Source organism: Peromyscus maniculatus, chromosome 8 (genome assembly GCF_049852395.1).
Source record: "Peromyscus maniculatus bairdii isolate BWxNUB_F1_BW_parent chromosome 8, HU_Pman_BW_mat_3.1, whole genome shotgun sequence".
NCBI classification, from domain to species: domain Eukaryota; kingdom Metazoa; phylum Chordata; class Mammalia; order Rodentia; family Cricetidae; genus Peromyscus; species Peromyscus maniculatus.
In genome coordinates, this window is record NC_134859.1 from 63,965,010 (window position 1) to 63,987,835 (window position 22,826).

General features: G+C 44.2%; 1 protein-coding gene across 2 annotated transcripts in view; it reads left to right on the forward strand.

Annotated features, from left to right (window-relative positions):
- The first annotated feature begins 3,777 nt into the window (after window positions 1–3,777).
- Fam222b (family with sequence similarity 222 member B) overlaps window positions 3,778–22,826 on the forward strand; it is a 61,926-nt gene continuing 42,877 nt past the window's right edge. Inside the window, exon 1 of one of the 2 annotated variants that reach the window (XM_006977457.4) lies at window positions 3,778–3,930. The gene's annotated coding sequence lies outside the window, so the exon portion shown is untranslated. The remainder of the gene's footprint in view (window positions 3,931–22,826) is intronic. The other variant, XM_076542957.1, reaches the window with a different exon arrangement.

Here is a 22,826-nt window from a genome sequence, read left to right on the forward strand (position 1 = left end):
AGTTACAGACCTATCAAGTGAAATATTGGTGCTGGGAACAGAACCTAGGTGACCTGGAAGAGCAGCAAGTGCTCTTAACTGCTGAGCTTTCTCTCCAGTCCCCAAATAAAATCTTTTTTAAAGAAAGAAATTCAAGCTGGCCATGGTGGCCCACACCTTTAATCCTAGCAGGTGGAATGCAGAAACAGCCTGGTCTACATAATGAGTTCAGGCCAACCAAGGCTACATAGTGAGACCCTGTCTCCAGTAATAACAACAGCAATTCTAGTAGATCTGAATGTGATGTAATCTAGCACTTGGGAAGCAGAGGCAGGAAGATCACTGCAAATTCAAGGTCAGCCTGTTCTACATAGTGAGGTCTAGACCAGCAGAGGCTACGCCGTCTTGAAAAAAAGGGGGGGGGGGGAATGAGGCTGGAGCTCAGTTGGCAGAGTGTTTGCCTAGCATGCATGAAGCTTTGTGTTCAAACACCAGCCCCAACAGTGTGTGGTTGTGCATGCCTTATTCTCAGCACCGAGGGAATGAAAGTGAGAGGATTAAAAGCTGGAGATTGTCCTGGCGTACATAAAGAAACCAGCCAAGTCTATATGCAACCCTAGCATATAAAACTTTTAATTCAGGCCGGGCGGTGGTGGCGCACGCCTTTAATCCCAGCACTTGGGAGGCAGAGGCAGGCGGATCTCTGTGAGTTCGAGGCCAGCCTGGGCTACCAAGTGAGTTCCAGGAAAGGCGCAAAGCTACATAGAGAAACACTGTCTCGAAAAACAAAACAAAACAAAACAAAACAAAAAAACAAACCCAAACAACCTTTTAATTCAGGATCCAGAATGGTTTAAATATGGGAAGAGGTACTACCATCATCTAGATTCCAGTAGGCCTTCCCAGGAAGCCACATGTGGCAAGGATCCAGGAGATGGAGACCATGATGATGTAGCACACAGATGTGAGAAGCAAGGCATCGTTCCCAGAAACTTCAAGGTCAGTTCCGGCCTTTTTGTCAGTCATCCATTCATCAGGAAGTAGTGTCAATACTGATTCTCCACCATCCCTGGCTGTGCAGTTCTCTTTCGGTGCCAACTGTGCAATAATTTTGCAATTGATACAGCTCCCCGCCCGCCCGCGCCCCCTCCCCCCCCCCCAGACAGGGTTTTGCTCTGCAGCCTGGGTGGCCTGGTGCTTGCTATTTTTCTCAAGGTGGTCTCAGTTTGAGGCAGCCCTTCTGTCCACTTCCTAAATGCAGAGATTGCAAACATGTCACCTTGAGCAAACAGTGCCAAGTCTTTCAAACCAGGAGCTAGCTCACAGGATGTACTGGTTACTGGCCACTACCTGATTCTGTCAGCTATTGTCTTTTTTTTCTCTCTCTCTATATATATATCAAGATGACCTTGTGTTGGTAGTGCTGGTGTTTGTCTGTAATCTCAGGAGTTGGAAGGTAGAGGTAGGAAGACCAGGAGTTCAAGGCCGGACTGGGGCTTGTCTTTTTTTTTTTTTTTTTTAATTTATTTATTTATTATGTATACAGTGTTCTGTCTACATGTATGCCTGCTGGCCAGAAGAGGGCACCAGATCTCATTACAGATGGTTGTGAGCCACCATGTGGTTGCTGGGAATTGAACTCAGGACCTTTGGAAGAGCAGCCAGTGCCCTTAACCAGTGAGCCATCTCTCCAGCCCGAGATCTTGTCTTAAAAAACAGCAACAAGAGGGAGCAGGAGAGATGGCTCTGCACTTAAAAAGAATGACTGCTCTGCTGGCGAGTTTTATGTCAACTTGATACAAGTTAACATCATCCAAGAGGAGAAAACCTCAATTGAAAAAATGCTTCCATAGGGACTTGAGAGATGGCTCAGAGGTTAAGAGCACTGACTGCTCTTCCAGAGGTCCTGAGTTCAATTCCCAGCAACCACACAGTGGCTCACAACCATCTGTAATGAGATCTGGTGCCCTCTTGTGGCCTGCAGTCACATATGCTGTATACATAAATAAATAAATACATCTTTTAAAAAAAAATGAAAAAGAAAAAGAAAAATGGGCTGTAAGCCTGGAGGTGGCAGTGCACTCCTTTAGTCCCAGCACTTGGGAGGCAGAGGCAGGCAGATCTCTGAGTTGGAAGCCAGCCTGGTCTACAGAGTGAGTTCCAGGACAGCCAGGCTTCACAGAGAAACGCTGTCTTGAAAACCAAAAAGGAAAAAAACCAAGGCTGTAACCAAGTCTGTAGGATATTTCCTTAATTAGCTATTGATGTGGGAGTCCCAGCCCATTGTGGGTGTTGCCACCCCTGGGCTGTTGGTCCTGGATGCTGTAAGAAAGCAGGCTGCTTGCCTGATGGCATATGCCTTTAATCTTAGCATTTGGGAGGCAGAGACAGGCAGATCTCTATGAGTCAAGGCCAGTCCGGTCTACAGAGTGAGTTCCAGGACAGCCAGGGCTGTTACATAGAGAAACCCTGTTTCGGGGCAAGCAAGCAAGAAAACAGGCTGGTTTCAGGACAGCTAAGGCTATAAAGAAAGACACTGTCTCAAAAAGAAAAAGAAAAAATGAGACAGAGACATTTTGTCCAGTAGGGCAACCACTATCAAATAGTCCACACTCCTGTAAACAAGTAACCCATGCTTATGCAAACCTAATTAAATTAGAGTCCCTCCATCCAAGACCAGGTAGAAGGCAGCTCACTCATTAAGTTTGAAACTGTGTATACTGTATTAGACACCAGTTAGGACATACCAACTTGTAGCAACATAGGAGATATATATATATTATGAGACATGGTCTCTTTGTATAGTCCTGGATGTCCTGGAACTCACTCTGTAGACCAAGCTGTCCTCAAACTCACAGAGATCCACCTGCTTAAAAGTCAGAAGCATATAAGCATGTGCCAGGCATGGTAATACATGACTGTAATCTTGTCATTCAGGACGCTGAAGCAGGATGATAACAAATTTGAGGCCACCATGGACTGCACAGGGAGTTCAAGGCCAGCCTTGGGCTATATAGTGAGATCCTGTCTTACAGAGCCAAAGCCATCATATGTCATCATCATCATAATATTGATATTGCTGTAAGCATCTGATGAAAATCCTCAGGTTCCTAGGTACTTCTCTGAGAAGAAGACAGAAGCAACACCTAGTTTCTATTTTTGGGACAGTCTCTTAATGTAGCTCTGGTTGTCTGGAACTTGCTAGGTAGCGATCCTCCTGCCTCTGCAAAGATCTATGGAGTGCCCTAACACGTCTGGCTGTTAGTTTATTAAATACTGAAAAGTCCCATTAAAGATAGTTGCATAGGACCTGGAGAGATGCTCAGCGTCGAAGAGTACTTGCTGCCCTTGTAGGGGTCTAGAGGACCTATGTTCAGCTGCTCATAATCGGCTGTATTAATCTTCCAAGGGCTGTTGGGCTAACAAGCTTGTGTTACTACCACACAAGGCTAAAGGTCTTCTTTTTCAGTTTGCAAAAAGGTCAGACTCCACAGTCGGAGATGAACAGTAGGGAACTGTTCACCTGCAATTTCCTCGATGCCTAAAACATCAGTCTTGAAATGCAGACAGAATGCAGAATTCTGGAGGAGTCCTTAAACGTATCACCTCCTAGATAAGTCGCAGTCCAAGACTTCAGGCAAGATATTCTAGAGGCCTAAAGTAAGGCAGCCTCATTCTCTAAGACCTTAAGTACCCAAGGCCAGTCGGTTGCAGTTCCCACCAGAGACCCAGAGAAGCCGGCCATCAGGCACTGAGAAAGACGCCCCCGGAGCAAGATGCGCAGGCGCAGGCTGCCGGAGAGGGCCCCGGGCGCTCCGGGCTGCGCAGGCGCAAGAGCGGCTCCGGGCCAGTCCGGACGGCGGCTGTGACTGAGAGGCTGGGGCGTGGAGCAGCAGTGGCGGCGACGGGCGACAACGGAGCAGCCATGAGGGCCGGGCCCAGTCACCGACAGTGAGTGCTGGTCTAAGGGGAATCGACACTGAGGAGGGCAGATGTGGGGCTTGGTCTCTGCTGGTCGGGGACGGAGGGTCGTGGGGGAGGGATAGTTTGAGTGATGGTGGGAGAATTTGGAGCATGGATGACTAGGTCGGGAGTCCCAGCGCTGGACAGCTCGGCGGAGGGAAGGGGCTGCGTGTCGTGGAGTGAAGGAGCTCACGGCGGGGCCGGTGCCTTGAGCTGCCTGGGTTGTCATCATCCCTTCCCCCAGGAGCTTTGGGTCGCCTCTCCCTTTCCGCTTCTTTCAGAGAATGGTTGCTGGGGGGAAGGGTGGTGGAGAATAAAAGCCGTGCCGGAGCTGAGGAAGCCAACTCTGAATCAGGCAGAGAAGGGCCAGTCGCTGAAGTTACCGTGTGCCCTGGGTAATGCTTAGGAATCGAAAGCTCTGTTTAAATCCAGGAGGAATCTAGGTTAAAGAACCAAGGACTTGGAGTCAGGTTTGGAACCAAGTCCATCACAGATAAACCCGATCGATAACCTTGGCTAGAACCACTTAACCTTTCTGAATCTCTGGAAGATGCAGTACTAAATGCAGGGCTTTTTGTATGTGGTTGAGAGTGCTTATGAAACCTATAGATTGTAAGTACCGTACGGGTGCTGTGCATCAACAATACTATTGCATTTTAGACCTATGATTATTAATGGGGGGGGGGACTGATTTCTCCGTCAAAACAAAGCATATTTGTAAAACCTCAGTAGACAAAAAAAAAAAAGTGCTTTCTGCATAAGCACAGCAGATCATCTGTAGAAATAGCACCTTCTTCTGTGGTGAGACAAATTGACTGTCAAATTGTATAGGAAAAGTCCCACACTCCTCTGCATTTTTACAAACGGTATGCAGCTCCTGACTCAAGAGGAAGGAAATACAGACAGATTGAAGCACTGAGCTACATCCTCGGCCTTCCTTTTACTTTTTTTTTTTTTGAGACAGGGTTTCGATGACTTGCTCATGCTGGTCTTGAATTTAAGGACAAGTTGGATTTGAATTAAACAGTCCTGCCGCTGTGTCCCCAGGAGCTGGGATCACAGGCATACCTGGCTGAGGTTCTGGAGGGGTCCTCAGTTAATGCGTGTGTGCCAAGCGATTGTTTACTGAGCCATCTCCCCAGTCTGTACTTACTTATTTTGATACTGGAACCTGAACCTGGATTTTGAGTGTGCTAGGCAAGTGCCCCCCCACCAGCCCCTTTTGTACTTTATTTTAACTTAAGACAGTCTCATTAAGTTACCTGGGCTGCCTGCCCTTGAGTTTGCAGCCCCCCAGTCATAGCCTCCCAAGTAGCGAGCGTGATTACAGGTTTTTTGTTTTTTGTTTTTGTTTTTGTATCGTCAAGCCCAGAACAGGCTTTTTTTATTTTTATTTTTATTTTTTATTTTTATTTTTATTTTTTTTTGGTTTTTCGAGACAGGGTTTCTCTGTGTAGCTTTGCGCCTCTCCTGGAACTCACTTGGTAGTCCAGGCTGGCCTCGAACTCACAGAGATCCGCCTGGCTCTGCCTCCCAAGTGCTGGGATTAAAGGCGTGAGCCACCACCGCCCGGCTATTTTTTTTTTTTAAGTGTTTATTTGGAGGCTGGAGCAATGGCTCAGTGGTTTACAACACTTGTTGCTAGGTTTTTATCCCTAGCACTCACAGAGTGGCTCACAACCATCCATAACTCCAGCTCTAAGGGGTTCACCCTCTCCTTCATTTTGTCGGAAAAGAACAAATTTATTCAGCACACTGCAAAGAAAGCAAAGGGTGCAACAATAATGGAAGAATTGCTTGCCAGACCCTGACTTTTTTTTTTTTAAATTTTAAAAGCTTCCTTTGCAAGAGTCTGGTTGCCCCAGGGGGTTCTCTGTTTTGGAGCTCAGATGGGTGTGCAGCAGCAGCTTTTCAGCTCTGTTTGTCGTCGTCGTCACTCTCCCGGCTGTGGAATCTTTTCTGTGAGTGAAAGAGACAAGCAGGTAGTTGTGCAAGGGCTGGAGAGGCTGGAGGGGCACTCCTGAGTCTTTGTTGTCGAGGGCAGATAGAGCAAAGAACAGAGTTAAACCGCATGCTTCCGTGGAGAGAAAGTGCCTTTCTAGGCACAGCTTTCGAAAGATAAGTGCAGATGCCTTTCAAGTAGACGGAGAGGCAGATACTTTAGCTCTGCTGGCTCTGAGGATTGAGAGCCTGAAATGGTGAGGCCTTTTGAAAATGGGGAGTGATTACTTTTAGCTGAATAAAGCTGGGAGTGGCTGTACTAGATCATGAAAATCCATACATTAGTTTAGAGGCCCGGAGGAAATGAACCCTAGCTGTCTTTAATGTCTCTGTCTGCTAACATGTTACTTTTATGTTTCTCTCCTGGAACTAACTATACAGCAATGATTCATTTAACTTTTTTGTTCTGTCTAGTTATTTGACTCTCTCAATAAATTCTCTGTCTGGTTATTCTGTCTTAGAGGATAGCTTTTTTTCTTTTTCTTTTCTTTCTTTTTTATTTTTTTATAGACAGGGTTTCTCTGTGCAACAGCCTGGCTATTCTGGAAATCACTTTGTAGCCCTGGCTGGCCTCAAACTCACAGAGATGAACCTACTTCTGTCTCCCAAGTGCTGAGATTAAAAGCATATACCACCACATCTAGGTGTTTTTTAAAATAATTTATTTATTTTTATTTTATGTGCATTGGTGTTTTGCCTGTATGTATGTCTGTGTTAGAGTATTGGATCCCCTAGAACCAGAGTTACAGACAGTTGTGAGCTGCCATGTCGGTGCTGGGAATTGAACCTGAGTCCTCTGGAAGTGGTGCTTCCAACTTGTGAGCCATCTCTCCAGCCCACTGCGATAGTTATTAAAGGAAGATTTGAGACTGGGTATGGTGGGGCAGAAGGAGAGGCAGGCTAGTTCCTGAGTTTGAGGCCAGCTTGGTCTACACAGTGGGACTCTGTCTCAAAAACAAAAGAGGGTGACGCAGGGCTGTGGTGGCACAGGCCTTTAATCCCAGCACTTGGGAGACAGAAGTAGGGAGTCAGGGGCAGGTGGATCTCTGAGTTCGAAACCAGCCTGGGCTACAGAGTGAGTTCCAGGAAAGGCTTCAAACCCTGTGTCAAAAGAACCAACTCTCCCCCTGGCCTCCACCCCCCAAAAACCAAACAAACAAAAAACCCAAACCAAAAAACAAAAGAGGGTATACCTGAGCTACAGCTGCTGGCTCAGGCCAAGAATTACAGCTAGCTGCTAGGAAATGTGAAAGTGAGGTGGGAATATCTGCAGTTCAAGACCTGCCTGGGTTACAGAATGAGTTCAAGGCTAACAGGCTAGCATTAGCATAGTAAGATCTGTGCCATCCCACCCCCCTAAAATACACACACACACACACACACACACACACACACACACACACACACACACACGGCTATGGATGTAGCTCAGTGAAGAATGTTTACTTAGCACGTCCAAAACCTTGGTTTTGAGCTCCAGTACTTCAAAATTAAGTCAGAAAAGAAAGGAGGGTGTGGTGGGGTGGGGTGGGAGCTGGCTTGGGTTGTAGTTCCAGGGTAGGGCACTTGCTTAGTTAGCACAAGTCTTTGGAGTTTATCTCCAGCACCACAGATGAAAGTATTTGTTGTTATTACGGACTTTCCAGAACTCATCTTCATTCTGTGTTTATACATTGTAAATGAAATAGAGGTAGAAAATATTCAACCTTGCCTAGCGATCTTATTTTTAATAATTGTTGATCTATTTTTAATGTTGATAATGCATTTTCCCCTTATTAGAGATTTCCATTAGTTCAAACAAGACAATAAATGCCACCCATTTTATATTAGAGTAATAGGTTTGTTGAGGGCCTATGAAAACTTCCTGTCCTTTTTTCCTTCAATTCTTTAACTGTTTTAGTTGTTTTTATGTAGCAAGTGATAGTTACCAGATGAGGATTTCCTTTGCTGGGGAGAAAATAAGGGGTGGCCAGTGCCTTGACTGCCCCTTCTCTGAGCAGTCTGACTAAGGTGAGAAATGAATTGTGAGGATATGAGAGCTGCTCAGTTCACGACCCTGCAGGAGCTCAGACAGGAATAAGGTTTCATTCTTTTTTCTTCTGATAGTGAATCACTTTTTCTTTAAAAAAAGAAAAGTCATGTGCCTTAGGGGAAACTTAAAAGCATTCTATTTAAAAACAAGATTATGGTGTTTATAATCATAAAAATAATTGCTTCAAAGGCCGGGCGGTGGTGGCGCACGCCTTTAATCCCAGCACTCGGGAGGCAGAGCCAGGAGGATCTCTGTGAGTTCGAGGCCAGCCTGGGCTACCAAGTGAGTCCCAGGAAAGGCGCAAAGCTACACAGAGAAACCCTGTCTCGAAAAACCCAAAAAAAAAAAAAAAAAAAAAAAAATTGCTTCAAAACACAATCTTTATTTCCTAAGAGTCCTTTTGATCTTTTGATCTTGTAACCCATTTCACAAGTGAGATGGCTTATCGGGCCAAGGCTCTGGCCACTAAACCCAGATGCCCAAGTTTGATCTTTGGAGTTTGTTTGGAGAGAACCTACTGCTGCAGGGTGTCTTCTGACCTCCACCCTGACCTTCAGCTGAAGCACCCCTCCCCACATACACACACAAAATGTAATAATAAACACGAATAAAAAGAAACAGTCTCCTGTGATATTTTGCAACAACTAGCTAATAATGGAAGTAAGACATAAATTATTTCTTTTTTGTTTTGTTTTCTGAAATACTGCTGATCACTTTAAAGGGGAACTATATGGGAAGATGTTAAAAAGAGAAACTAGTGGTTGGGGCTTTAGGTCACTGGTGGATTATGTAGGTGGTTTGCATACATGAGGCCCCAGGTTGGAGGAGCTCCAGTACTGGAGGAAGACAATAACAAAACAAAAATGTAAAGAAGAGAGTGGGTTTAACTTAGTAAATTTGTCAGTTAGGATGGTAATGTCCTTAAGCTGGTAGAATGCTTGCATGCTTGGAGCCTGAGTTCCATCTCCAGCACTGATAATACTGGGCTTGGATGTGTATGCCTGAAATTTCAGCACATGGGAGATGTAGGCGGGAGGATCAGAAGTTAAAGATTATCCACAGCTACATAGGGAGTTGGAAGCCCTATCTCAAAAAAAGGTGGCTGGGATGGGAAGCATTGTAAAGTAGTCCTGTTTGGACAATAAATAATTCAAGAATGAGGTGGGGATAGTAATTGACATCTAAAACCCCAGCATTCCTGAGAGGGAGGCAGGAGGATAAACAGGAATTTGAGGACAGCCTGGACTACATAGTGAGAGGGTTCAGGTCAGTCTGGGTTATAGTGCTAGGTTGAGAGAAAGGAAAAAAAAAAAACAAAAAAAAAAAAACGGACCAGTGATGCAGAATACCTTCCCTAATGCCAGGGTTTGCTTCTAGTGTTTATACAGTTAGCATAGAGTAATTGCTCATTAATATTTGTTGAATGAAAATGATAACCAATATGAATCATAACCAACAAACCTGGGTTCAGATCTGCAACTCTATGTGTGTCTTTAAATGAGTTTACATGATGTGCTATTGCCTTAGATTCCTTATCAACAAAGACTTGGCCAGAATTTAGGACGTTGAGACAGTGTAGGATCTCTTTGAGCTGGGCTACATGAGACCTGTCTCAAATAAAAACAAGTTCACAAACAGAAAACAAACCCAATTCTGAGGCTCAGTCAGTAACATGCTTGCTCCGCACACCTAAGGACCCGAGTTCACTCTTGAGATCTCCAGAACCTGTGTTTAAAAAGCCTGGAATGCTGGTGCACATTCTTTATTATTATTCTGTGTGCACTGGTGCTTTGCCTACATGTGTGTCTGTGTGAGGGTGTCAGCTCTTGGAGTTACAGACAGTTGGGAGCTGCCATGTGGGTGCTGGGACTTGAACCCCAGTCCTCTGGAAGAGCAGCCAGTGCTTTGTTGTTTTGTTTGTTTGTTGAGACAGGGTCTCTCTGTGTAACAGCCATGGCTGTCTAGGAACTTGCTTTGTAGCCCAGGCTGGGCTAGAAATCCATCCGCCTGCCTCTGCCTCCTAAGGGCTGGATTAAAGCCGTGCGCCACCATACCTGGCTGCAGTCAGTGCTCCTTAACCACTGAGCCATCTCGCCAGCCCCAGGTGGTGCACACTCTTTTTATATACTTAGAAATGCTTGACCTTAGCTTGGCTTGTTTATTGCCAACTTTTCTTAACTTTAAATTATCCCGGGCTGGAGAGATGGCTCAGAGGTTAAGGCTGCTCTTCCAGAGGTCCTGAGTTCAGTTCCCAGCAACCACATGGTGGCTCACAACCATCTCTAATGAGATCTGGCACCTTCTCCTGTATACATAATAAATAAATCTTAAAAAAAAAAAAGTAAATAAATTATCCCATCTACCTTTTGCCTCTGGGCTTTTGCTTTTTCCTTTTCTTACTTCTGTATATCTTACTTTCACTCTTACTCTGTGGCTGCCTGGGTGGCTGAGTGGCTGGCCCCTAGCACCTGCCTCTCCTTGTTCTTTTGCTCTTCTTTTCCTCCCAGATTTCTCCTCCTCTTTATTCTCTCCACCTACCAGCCCCACCTATCTTTTCTCTTGCCTAGCTATTGGCCATTCAGCGCTTTAGTAGACTGTCAGGTGTTTTAGACAGGCACAGGAACACAGCTTCACAGAGTTAGACAAATGGTGCACACTCTTAGTTGTGACTTTAGAAAGGCAGATCTTTGCCAGCCAGCTGCGTGGTGAGTTCTGTGCCAATGAGAGAGAAACCCTTTCTTTAAAATAAAAAAAGAAAGAAAGAAAGAAAGAAAGTGGCAAAGAATAATCTCAGGATTTGGGAGGTGGAGGAAGGAGGACCAGGAAAAGTTGTTCAAGGTCATCCTCTACTGCACAGAGAGTTCGAGGCCAGTACGGGCCACATTTGCCCCTGTTAGAAGAAGATGAATGCACCAAACAAAACAAACCACAGTGGGCAGCCCTTGAGTCATGACAAGTTGTGGGGGAAGACGACAACCAAAACATAATGCCACAATCCCAGTGAGTGCTGGGACTAAAGGCATGCACCAACCCCCTCGGCAAGATGGCTCAAGTGTTAAGAGCACCAAAGGACCCAATTCGGTTTCCAGTATCCACATCAGGTGACTCACCACTGTCTGTGACTCTAGCTCTAAGGGATCTGATACTCTTCTGGCCTCCCTGGGCACTCACATATACATATGTATTCCCACGGGTACACACATACACATCAAATAAAAACAAATCTTTAAAAGAAAGAAATAGATATATAAATTCATATATATAAAAATTCATATATATATATATATATATATATATATATATATATATATATATATGAAGTAATCCTAATAAAGACTGAGCATGAAGTGCTCACTTGTAATCTCATCACTGGGAGTGCTGAAGAAAGAGGATCTTGAATTTGAAGCCAACTTGGGCTAGATACTAAGATCCTCTCTCAAACAAAACAGGCTGGAGAGATGGCTTACAAGCACTGGCTGCTCTTCTAGAGGACCCGGGTTGGGTTTCCAGCACCCACATGATGGCTCACAACTGTCTGTAACTCCAGTTCCAGCAGATCCTGTGCCCTCTTCTGGTATCCACAGACACACACATGGTGCACAGACGTACTTACAGCCAAAACACCCATACCCATAAACAACTGCTGAAGTATTTGTAATAGAATATAATCCCATGTAATCAATTTTTTGGTGCCAGGGATTGTCCAAAAACATTTTTTGTTTTGTTTTGTTTTTGAGACAGGGTTTCTCTGTGTAACCCTGGCTGTCCTGGAACTCACTCTGTAGACCAGGCTGGCCCTGAACTCAGAGATCCACCTGCCTCTGCCTGCCTGCCCAGTGCTGGGATTAAAGGTGTGGGCCCCCATTCCTGGCTACTGTGTAACCCCAACTGGGCAGAAACTCTCTGTGTAGACTAAGCTTGACTCTGCCTCCTGAATGCTGGGAACAAAGGTATGTTCTACCTCACTTCAGAGAACACTGTGTGTGGTGCTGAAAACTGATCTCAGGGCTTTTCACATGTTGATAATCCCAAATTCTGTGCTGTACCACAGAACTGCACTCATAGTCCCAGCCACAGTTACCTACCACTGAGAATGAGAAAGGCTCCTATTTATCAGATCAGCATGCCGTCAATCTTAAGATATATCCTATTTTCAGAGAAGTTGAAATGTAAAAAAACAATTGTTAAAGGATTGTTGAAGCAGAGTAGATGATTTGTTAGGAGAATGAACGCAAGACAGGGCCTCTGAGTGGGACAAGATAAGGCATTCCAAGTTAACAGTAAATTCTGAAGATGAAAAACTTACCTGGCAGGGATGGTAACAAGATCAGGAAGGGGTTTGAGGCTTGTCCATTGCGCTGTTCCCTAATTTGGGAAACTCTGCACCTTCACCTGTGGTCGGGGTCTGTGTTCAGACTCCCCTGTAAGGAAAGATTGAGGATTAAGGAAAAAGAAAAGTTTGAAGATGGAAGCCAGAGGCACTGTTGAGCCTCACCACTAAGACAGGACAAGCAAGGGGAGGAAAAGAGCTGAGACTTTGCAGAGGAACAGTGAATAATTCAGCAGTGCAGGGAGCCTGGAAGGCTTTCAGAAGAGACATGCCTAATAATTTTATTTTTTAAAATTTATTTTTATTTTCTTTTGGAGACAGGGTTTCTCTGTGTAGTTTTGGTGTCACTCTGTAGACCAGGCTGGCCTCGAACTCACAGAGATCCACCTGGCTTTGTCGAGTGCTGGGATTAAAGGCATGTGCTACCGCTGCCTGGCTTAATTTTAAACTCTTAAAACCATGTAGCAACATCTGGAAGATGATTCTAGTATAATAAATTCCCAAGTGTGAGTAAATGTGAGACGCAGAATGCCAGGGGATGGGCAGGAGCTCTCCAGCTGACCAGAAGGGGGTAAGTGTGAAGTCACCATTCTCTTAGGGAGGAGAGTGCTTTCTGAGGGAAGTGGTTCACGTCTATTTCTCTCTTCACTAACTGTCAAGGTTTGTTTGTGCTCTGGTCAGTGCTGATGTAGGATGAAAGGATCACAGCCTAAAAGGAAAATTACTAAATCCTCCCCCCCCCTTTTTTTTTAAAACATTTTATTTGTTTCATGTGCATGTGGGTATATGTATGTATTTTAAACTTTTTCTAAAAACTCACGTGTATGCATGTTTTGCCTGCATGTATGTCTACACTACATACATGCCTAGTGCCTGTAGCGTCCAAAAGAGGGCATCAGATTCCTTCAAACTGAAGTTACAGACAGTGTTGAGCTGAAATGTGCGCGCTGGGAGTTGAGTCCCCATGCTCTGGAAGAGCAGGAAGTGCTTTTGACCACTGTGCCACCCTCCAGCCCCATATGTGGAGATGTTTGTGAGCACACATGTGCCAAGGCATGTGTGTGTAAAGGTCAGAGAACAATTTGCTGGAGTCAGTTGTCTCTTTCCACCATGTGGATCCCAGGGATTGAACTGAGGTCATCAGGCTGATACAGCAAGCATTTTCACCCACTGAACCATCCTGCTTGTTCGTATTTTATTTATTTATTTATTTTTAAAGTAAATAAATAAGTCTCATGTACCAGCAGGGTACATGAGACTTGATATATAGTTTTGAATGACCTGAGACTTGATCCTCCTGCCTCCATTTACCAAGTGCTGAGAGTACAGGTATGCACTAACACCCAGTTTTATTGGGTGCTGAGAATTGAACTAAAGGCCTGAAGCATGCTGGGTAACAACCCTATCAACTGAGCTACATCTCCAACCCTTAAAGATATAGTTAAAACAAGAGAATAAAAAAATCAGATTTCGGGCTGGAGAGATGGCTCAGCGGTTAGGAGCACTGGCTGTTCTTCCAAAGCTCCTGAGTTCAATTCCCAGCAACCACATGGTGGCTCACAACCATCTGTAATGAGAGCTGGTGCCCTTTTCTGGCCTGCAGGCATACATGCAGACAGAACACGGTATACATACTAAATAAATAAATAAATAATAAATCTTTAAAAAAAATCAGATTTTGATAGGTCATTATAAAATGGTGATTTGTGCTTGTCTTAATTCAGGAAGCCTTGGTATGGCACATGCATTTAATCCCAGCACTCCGGAGGCAGAACCAGGTGGATCTCTGAGTTCGAGGCCAACCAACCAACCATGGTAGTTCAAGCATGACTGTAATCCCAGTATTTTGAAGGTAGAGGCAGGAAGAACCTAAAGTTCAGAGTCATCAAAGGCTGCTAGGGCCTTTGATAACTTCTATCAACTGAGCTACATCCCAATCCTGCTTCTTTTAAGCTTTTTTTTTTTCTCCCCAAATGATGGATTGATTGATTGATTGAAACAAGGTAACTCAGGCTTGCCTTGAAAAAGTTTTTTTTTTTTTTTTTTTTTTTTCAGGACAGCCTGGACTGTTTCACAGAGAAACACTGTCCCAAAAAACAAAAAAACAAAAAAACAATTGAGACAGTATGACTGTGAAGCCCAGGTGATCAAATCTTTTTGTAGTCTTCCTGCCTTGGCCTCCCTAGTGCCATGATTACAGATGTACACTGTTTTATCCAGAGTTTGTTTTGTTTTATTTTTATTTATTTTATTTTATTTTATTTTTCCAGACAAGTTTTCTCTCTGTGGCTTTGCAGCCTGTTCTCACAGATCTCACAGAGATCTGCCTGCCTCTGCCTTCCAAGTGCTGGGATTAAAGGTGTATGCCACCACCACCACCACCACCACCACCACCACCACCACCACCACCACCACCGGTTTAATTTTTATTATTATGTCTTTGTGTGAAACCTGTTTAGATGTCCACAGGGGCCAGAGGAAGGTAGTTGTGGCTGCCCAATGTGCTCTTAAGTGCAGAACCATCTTTACAGCTCCACAGATGTGTGTGTGTGTGTGTGTGTGTGTGTGTGTGTGTGTGTGTGTGTGTGTCTGTGTTTGTTTGTTTTTTTTGAGACAGGGTCTCACAATGTCAACCTGGGTGGCCTGAAATTCTCTCTGTGGCCCAGGCTAGCATGGAGCTTATAGAGATCCACTTGCCTCTGACTCCTGAGTTCTGGGACTTAAAGATGTGCACCACCATGGCTGGTTTGTATGATTTAAAAAAAAAAAATTATTTATTTTATGTGCATTTTGCCTGCATGTACGTCTGTGTGAGGGTGTCAGATTTTGGAGTTATAGACAGTTAGCTGTCATGTGGGTGCTGGGAATTGAACCCGAGTCCTCTGGAAGAGCAGTTGGTGCTCTTAACCACTTAGCCATCTCTCCAGCTCCCAAATTTTTTAAATTATGGACTCTCAGGTGCTTTTTTATTTGTAGATGTCTATTACTAATTTTTATGTACCATATACATGCAGTGCCAATGAAGGCCAGAAGAGGGTGTTGATTAAAGGCATGTGCCACCACCGCCTGGCCAGAGGGTGTTGAATCTTCTGAAACTGTAGTTAAAGATGATTGTTAGCTACCGGAACCAAACCTGGATCCTTTGTAAAGAGTAGCCAGTACTCTTAACTGCTGAACCATCTCTCTATCCCTTAAAAAAAATCCACATATATAAATATGTACACACACACATACACAACATTTGCCAGGTGTGGTAGTACATACCTTTGATCCTAGTACTCTGGAGGCAGAAGCAGAAGGATCTCTGTGGATTTAAGGCCAGCCTGGTCTACATAGTGATAACTTGTCTCAAAAACCAAAACAATTCAAGGCCAGCCTGGTTTACAAATTGAGTTCCAGGACAGCCAGGGCCTTTACACAGAGAAACCCTGTTTTGAAAAAAAACAAAAACAAACAAAACAAAAAACCCAGAGTGCTGATAAGGGACTGAAGTGACTCAGGAGCACAGTGCTTTCTTAGCAAGCATAAGACCCTGAGTTTAGTATCTGTCATGTCAAAACTGTGGTGGATACGAAGCTAGATGGGGACACCAGATCTAAACCCGCTGCCTAACCTTACATAGAAAGATTGCAAGTTTTAGGCCATTTTGAGGTTCATAGTGAGACTACCTCTAAAAGGGAAAAAAACTGACCATAGCTATCTATAGAGGTTTAGTTCAGTGGTGGAACACTTGTCTAGAATTAGCAGGAAGGCAGGGGTTCAAACCCCAGAACTTTGGGAGAGGAAAGAAAGAAGGAAAGACAGACAAACCTGGGTATTGAGGTCTGTGCTCAAGGTCTCAGCACTCAGGAGATAAGACAGGCAGTTCAGAAGTTCCAGGCCAGGCTTGGCTACACCAGAGATCTCTCAAAACAAGAGTGATTGATGGTAGAAGACCTTAAAGTACAGTGGAAGCACGTTAGCCCTGAACCCTATTGAGGGCACCAAGAAAGGATGTGAAATGTCCAGGGTAAGGAGTCTGGAAAACCACTGGTAGCAGAGGGCCATTGTTTATAAATTACATAAAGATTAATATGCTTTCACTACATGTAGTATGTGTTAAGAAGAATTGGTCTTTTTAATTTTTGTACCAGCAATGCTAATCTTTATGTTTCTTTGTTTCAAACAACAAAAAAAACCAAGGTCTCACTGTGTAGCCTTGGCTGACCTGGAACTCTACTCTATAGACCAGGCTGGCCTCCAACTCATAGAGATCCATCCACCTGCCTCTGCTTCTCAGAAATGAGGCCTTAAAGGCGTGCAACACCATCCCTAGCAATAATGCTTATTTTTATACAGAACATTTCTCCTTCTGCACTACTGCAGAAAACATCAGAGCATCTGTGCAAATGAAATATCAGAACCTTTCAAAAGAGCTGTAAGGTTTCCAACCTTCCCACTGTCTTTCCTCCTTTCTCTGTACCCCATTAGTTTTTTCTTTATTGGTTTTTCAAGACAGGGTTTCTCTGTGTAGCCTTGGTTGTCCTGGAACTCACTCTGTAGACCAGGCTAACCTCAAACTCACAGAGGTCCACCTGCCTCTGTCTCCTGAGTGCTGGGATTAAAGGAGTGCACCACCACCGCCCAGCATCTACCCCATTTTTTTGTTTTTGAGACAGAGTCTTGCCATGTAGCCAAAACTGGCTTTGAACTCTTAATTCTCCTGTTTCTACTTCCCGATTATAGGTGTAAGACTGGCTCGGTTTTAGTGTGTATGTATTTTTTTTTAAGCTTTTTAGATTTTATGATTTAGATTTTGGGAGACCAGGAGAGAGAGTCATGTGAGTACTGGGAACTGAATGCAAGAACATCAAGTACTATCAACTGATGAGGCATATTTTCAGTCCTTGATTTTCATTTTTAAAGATTTTATTTATTTTTATGTGCATTGATATTTTGCTTGCATGTATATCTGTATGAGGGAGCCAGCTCCCCTAGAACAGGAGTTATAGATAGTTGTTACCTACCATGTGGGTGCTGGGAATTGAAGCCAGGTCCTCTGGAAGAGCAGCCAGTGCCCTTAATCACTAAGCTCTTTCCAGCCCTAGGCCCTTGATTGTAATGCTTTAAGGCTACTTGTGAGGCTGGAGAGATGGTTCTGCAGTTAAGAGCACTGGCTGCTCTTCTAGGTGACCTGGGTTTAATTTCTAGCACTCACATGGCAGCTCACTACTGTCTGTAATTCCATTTCTAGGGTACATGGCACCCTCACACAGACATACATGTAAGCAAAACATCAATGCACATAAAAATAAATCTTGGAGGAAAAAAGAAAAAAAATAATATCTTAAAGCACTCCAACTCTTTCTTACCAGGCTGTGATTGCACACACCTTTAATCCCAGCACTTGGGAGGCAGAGGCAGGCAGATCTCTGTGAATTTGAGGCCAGCCTGGTCTACAGAGTGAGATCCAGGACAGCCAGGAGCTGCACAACACAGTGAAACCCTGTCTGGGAAAAAAAAAAAAAAAAAAAACACAAAAATTAATTTTAAACTTAATGTGTATATGTGCATCTCTGTATGTGTATATATGTACATGTAAATGTAATTGCCTTCAGAGGCCAGGATAGGACATTGGATCCCCTGGAGCTAGAGTTACAAGCAGTTGTTAGCCACCCAAAGTGGGTGTTAGGAACCAAATTCCAATCTTCTGCAAGAACAAGTACTTTTTGTTTTTTTGAGACAAGGTTTCTCTGTGTAGTTTTGGTGCCTGTCTTGGCTCTTGCTATGTAGACCAGGCTGGCCTCAAACTCACAGAGATCCACCTGTCTCTGCCTCCTGAGTGCTGGGATTAAAGGTGCCACCACTACCCATCTCTAAAAAGAATATTTTTAAAGTATACTTTACTAGAGCCAAGTGTGGTCAACATGGGTAATACCTGAACTTGGAAACTGAAGCGGGATCATGAGTTCAAGACCAGCGATACATAGTAAGACCCTGTTTCAAAACTACTTGTTTTTGAGTCAGAGTCTTGTGTAACCCAGACTGGTCTTGATCTAATTGCTAAGGATGACTTTGAACTCCTGATTTTCCTGTCACCTTCAGAGTGCTGAGACCATAGGCTTGTGCCAAACATGATGCAGTTAGCTTTCTTTATTTCATTCTCCTTCCTGTCTGTCCTAGGACACTGTGTTACTTAAAAACATGGTTCTTGCTGAGAACATGAAAAGTTTCCAGTGACATTTATCAAGTTAATTACTGATTAATATGTGACTCTCATTCAAGGTCTTTATCCTCTTAAGCATTGCTTTATAGATGGAAGCTTGGATGCTTGGAATATTAGGGCAAGAGACGTTTTTTGTTTTGTTTTTGAGACAGGGTCTTAGGTAGCATAGGCTAGCTTTAAATTCACTATGTAGCTGAGGACAACCTTGAACTTGGTTCTTCTCCCTCTGTCTCCTGAGCCCTAGGAGTACAGGCTTGTCCAGCACATGTGATTTGTTTGGGTCTGGATGGAATCAAGGGCTTCATGAACGCTAGGGAAATAATCAACTGAGCCACATTCTAAGCCCTTTGCTTATTTTGAGCCCAGGCTTGCCTTAAACTTCTTATCCTCCTGCCTCAGCATACTAGTATTTGTATTACAGGCCCGTGCCACTAGGCATAGCTAAAACATTCTTAGTATTCTTAGATGTGTATTTTATCTTCCAGTGGGTTTTCAGATTTGAAGACAGGAAGAACTGACTGTGATTTTTTTAGGTAGTTGGATCAGGTTCAACAGTGCTTAGCAGCCCTTTCTCCCCAAAACTGGTATCTAGCTTCTTCTGTCTGCTATTTTCTTCTGTGATGCAATTTGAATTTTCTGTTTGTCAGTATTTCCTGAATAATGTCTCTTTACTTTTCTACTGCATATTTTTCTTAGTTGCCTGATTTCATATTGTCCTTACTACTATACTTCGGTTGCTTTGCTCAATGACTTTATTGTCAAACCCCCAAAACTTTGTATGTATGAAAGTTTTGTCTACGTGTCTGGCTGTGCATCACCTGAGTGCGGTGCCCCCAGAGCCCAGAAGAAGGTCTCAGACACACTGGGACTGGAGTTACAGATGGGTGAAAGCTACCATATTAGGTGTTGGGAATTGAACCCGGGTCCCCTGGAAGAGCAGCCAGTGCTCTTAGTTGCTGAGCCACCTCTCCAGCCCCCAGATGACACTTTTCATTCCGTAGTTTCATTACAAATCTGTTTCTTTACGCTGATGTTGTCCATTCTTCCTCCTTGAGATGGTCCCTCTGTATAGTCCTGGCTGGCCTTAACCCCCAGGGCTGTTTGCAGTCTCTGCATCTAGCTGCTGGGACCAAAGGCCTGCACCACTGTAGCTGGAGTTTCCCTGCCTGGCCCACAGTCAGGACAAATCTGTCACCCGCCAGTCCCACAGCCGCTCAGACCCAACCAAGTAAACACAGAGACTTAAATTGCATACAAACTGTATGGCTGTGGCAGGCTTCTTGCTAATTGTTCTTATAGCTTAAATTAATTCATTTCCATAAATCTATACCTTGCCACGTGGCTTGTGGCTTACCGACATCTTCACATGCTGCTTGTCATGGTGGCAGCTGGCAGTGTCTCCTTCCGCCTTCCTGTTCTTTCTTTTCTCCTCTCTGTTAGTCCCACCTATACTTCCTGCCTAGCCACTGGCCAATCAGTGTTTTATTTATTGACCAATCAGAGTAATTTGACATACAGACCATCCCACAGCACACCACTAAGTCCGGCCCAAGATTTATTTCTTACCTTAGGTATATGTGTGAGTATATAAATATCCACCACATTTATGCAGGTAACTGAGGAGGCCAGAAGAGGGCATCATATCCCTGGAACTGTGATTGTGAGTGTATTGGGGATTGAATCTGGATCCTTCTATAGAGGAAAAAAAGAGGGTGTGGTAGAGGATGAACAGATAGCTAGCTTAGATGGGGAGAACAGCTGTGAGAATTTGATGGTTAACTTCTTAAAGGTGTTCAAGATCAGCAGAATACAGTGTAAAGCTCCTAAGGAAGAGTGGTGTGATTGAGGGAGCAGAAATAAGGCAATGTGGTTTGAATACGGTGGGAAATAGGGGAGAGTGGTACAAGATGAAGCAGGCAGGGCTAGATGACGGCTCTGGAAACTAGTGTGTGGTGTGAATGAGTGGCCCCACAGGCTCACATATTTGAACTCTTGGTTCCCAGTGGGTGGAACTGTTTGGAAAGGATTAGGAATGTAGCCTTTTTGGAGGAGGTGTGTCACTGGAGGTTTCAGAAACCCAAGCCATTTCTCAGTTTAGCTCTCTCTCGGCCTCCTGCTTGTGGATCAGATGTAAATTCTCAGTTATTGCATCAGCACCACGCCTGCCTGCCTGCTGCCATGCTCCTCCCCACCATGGTGGCCATGGACTCCCCCTATTGAAACTGTAAGCCCCAGTGTAGCTTTTCTTCTGTAAATTGCCTTGACCATGGTGTCTTATCACAGCAGTAGAAAAACAACTATGACACATAGGGTGTGTTTTTTTCTTTGGAGGTAGGAGAGTGATGTTGTAAGTGGAGTTTTTCTGTCCCAACCCCTTCTCCCAAATAACCGACAAAGAGGCTTAATATTATTTATAAACGCTCAGGCTTGTTACTAGCTAACTCTTACACTTAAATTAACTCATATTTCTTATCTATGCTTTGCCACATAGCTCATGGCTTGTTACCTCATTTTCTACACATCCTGTTTCCTCGGCAGCTGGCTGGCTGGTGTCTCCTCTGACTCCACCCCTCTTCATCCCAGTATTCTCAGTTTGATTGTCCCACCTAACTTTATCCTGCCTTGCTATAGACCAGTCAGCTTCTTTATTAACCAATGAGAGTAATATACATTCACAGTGTACAGAAGGATTATTCCACGGCATAATGTGACTTGACTTGTGATTAGAAAGAGTATTATTGTTGGTGTATGAAAATTGTAGAGGGGCTCAAGACCAGTGGCAAGGAGAAGTTACAAGCCTCCTATATTAATTCAGATTAGAGTTGAGTTGATGGTGAGTTGGGTGGAGTGAACTGGATGGTAGAAAAACAGTAGAGATGTAGACAGAGTTTGTATGTCTTTGGAAATGAAGTTGCCAGGGCCTGATTGGGCATTATCATAGCTGAGGATGTAGGGCAAAGAGGACTTTGATAGCTTCTGAATTATTGGATGGAGCTAGGTGAGTAAGTGCTGCTGCTCTTCATTGACAAGGATAAAACTGGCAGAACATATGTGTTAAGGATTTGGTTTTAGTCATTCCAGATTTAAGATGCTTGAAATATAGATAGTTGGATGTAAACCTGGCATTTCCAGGGAGAAACAGGCTGGAATTTCAGACTGGAAAGTTCGTAGCATATGGATGAATTTGAAGTTACAGATTTAAATCAGGAGGGCACTTACGGGGCTTGTGGCTAGAGCAGAGAAATGTGAGGTAAAAAACAGAAGGCAGGTAGAAATCCAGGGACATAGTCAGGTGGTGGTGGCACATGCGTTTTATTCCAGCACCAGGAACTCTGAGCTCAAGGTCAGGCTGGTCTACAGAGTGAGTGCCAGGACAACCGGAGCTGTACAGAAACCCTGCCTTGAAAAAACAAAGAGAAAAGAAAAAAGAAAAGAAAAAGCTCAGAAAAGTCTACATACAAGTGAGGTAAAGAAGAGCTTCAGAACTGGTGTGGTGGTGCATACACATCCAGGATGTGCACTTAGCTGAGGCAGAAAGGTCATGAATTCAGGCCAGCCTGAGACATGGACTGAGGGGGAGCAAACATGTTTTACAGGCAGGAGTAGTTGCTGTGTTGGATGCTATAGAGGGTCAGGGAAGAGCAGAAATACTTGAGGGATTTGATAACCTGGAGGTTACTGTGACTTTGTCTGAAGCTGTTCATTGGAGGGATGAAAATAGAAGTCTGAGTGCGGTGGATTTAGGAGGAAAAGGAAACATGCAGTTAACATTTTTTTTTTTCATTTTTCTTCATAAAAACAATGACATTTTGTTTGGAAACCGGTTCTTCTCTCTTTTGATTCATCAGTGCTGGGGATTAAACCCAGAACCTGTGCCCTGGTAGGCAGGCATGCAGTTCCCTCCCCCCTTTACACCTGTTTATGTTTGCCACAGTGGATGCACACTCTTGTGTGTGGACACCCATGTGTATGGGTGCACATGAATTGGTGTTTGTGTGTGTTTAGGCCTGAAGCTGATGTTGGATTCTTCCTTGTTCTCCATCCCCACTCTGCACCCCTAGCAGGGACTCATAATGTAGCACTGGCTGACGGTGTAGATCAGGAACTCACTCTGTAGACCAGGCTGGCATCAAATTTACAGAGATCCTCCTGCCCTTGCCTCCTGGGTGCTGGCATTAAAGACATATGTCTCTTTCCACTTTGATTTGAGGAAAGGTCTCTTGAACATGGAGATCCTTGCGTCTGCCTCCTGAGTGCTGCTGGCATTCACTGTAGGTGTCCTCTGTACTTGCCCAGATTTTACCCTGGATTTTGAG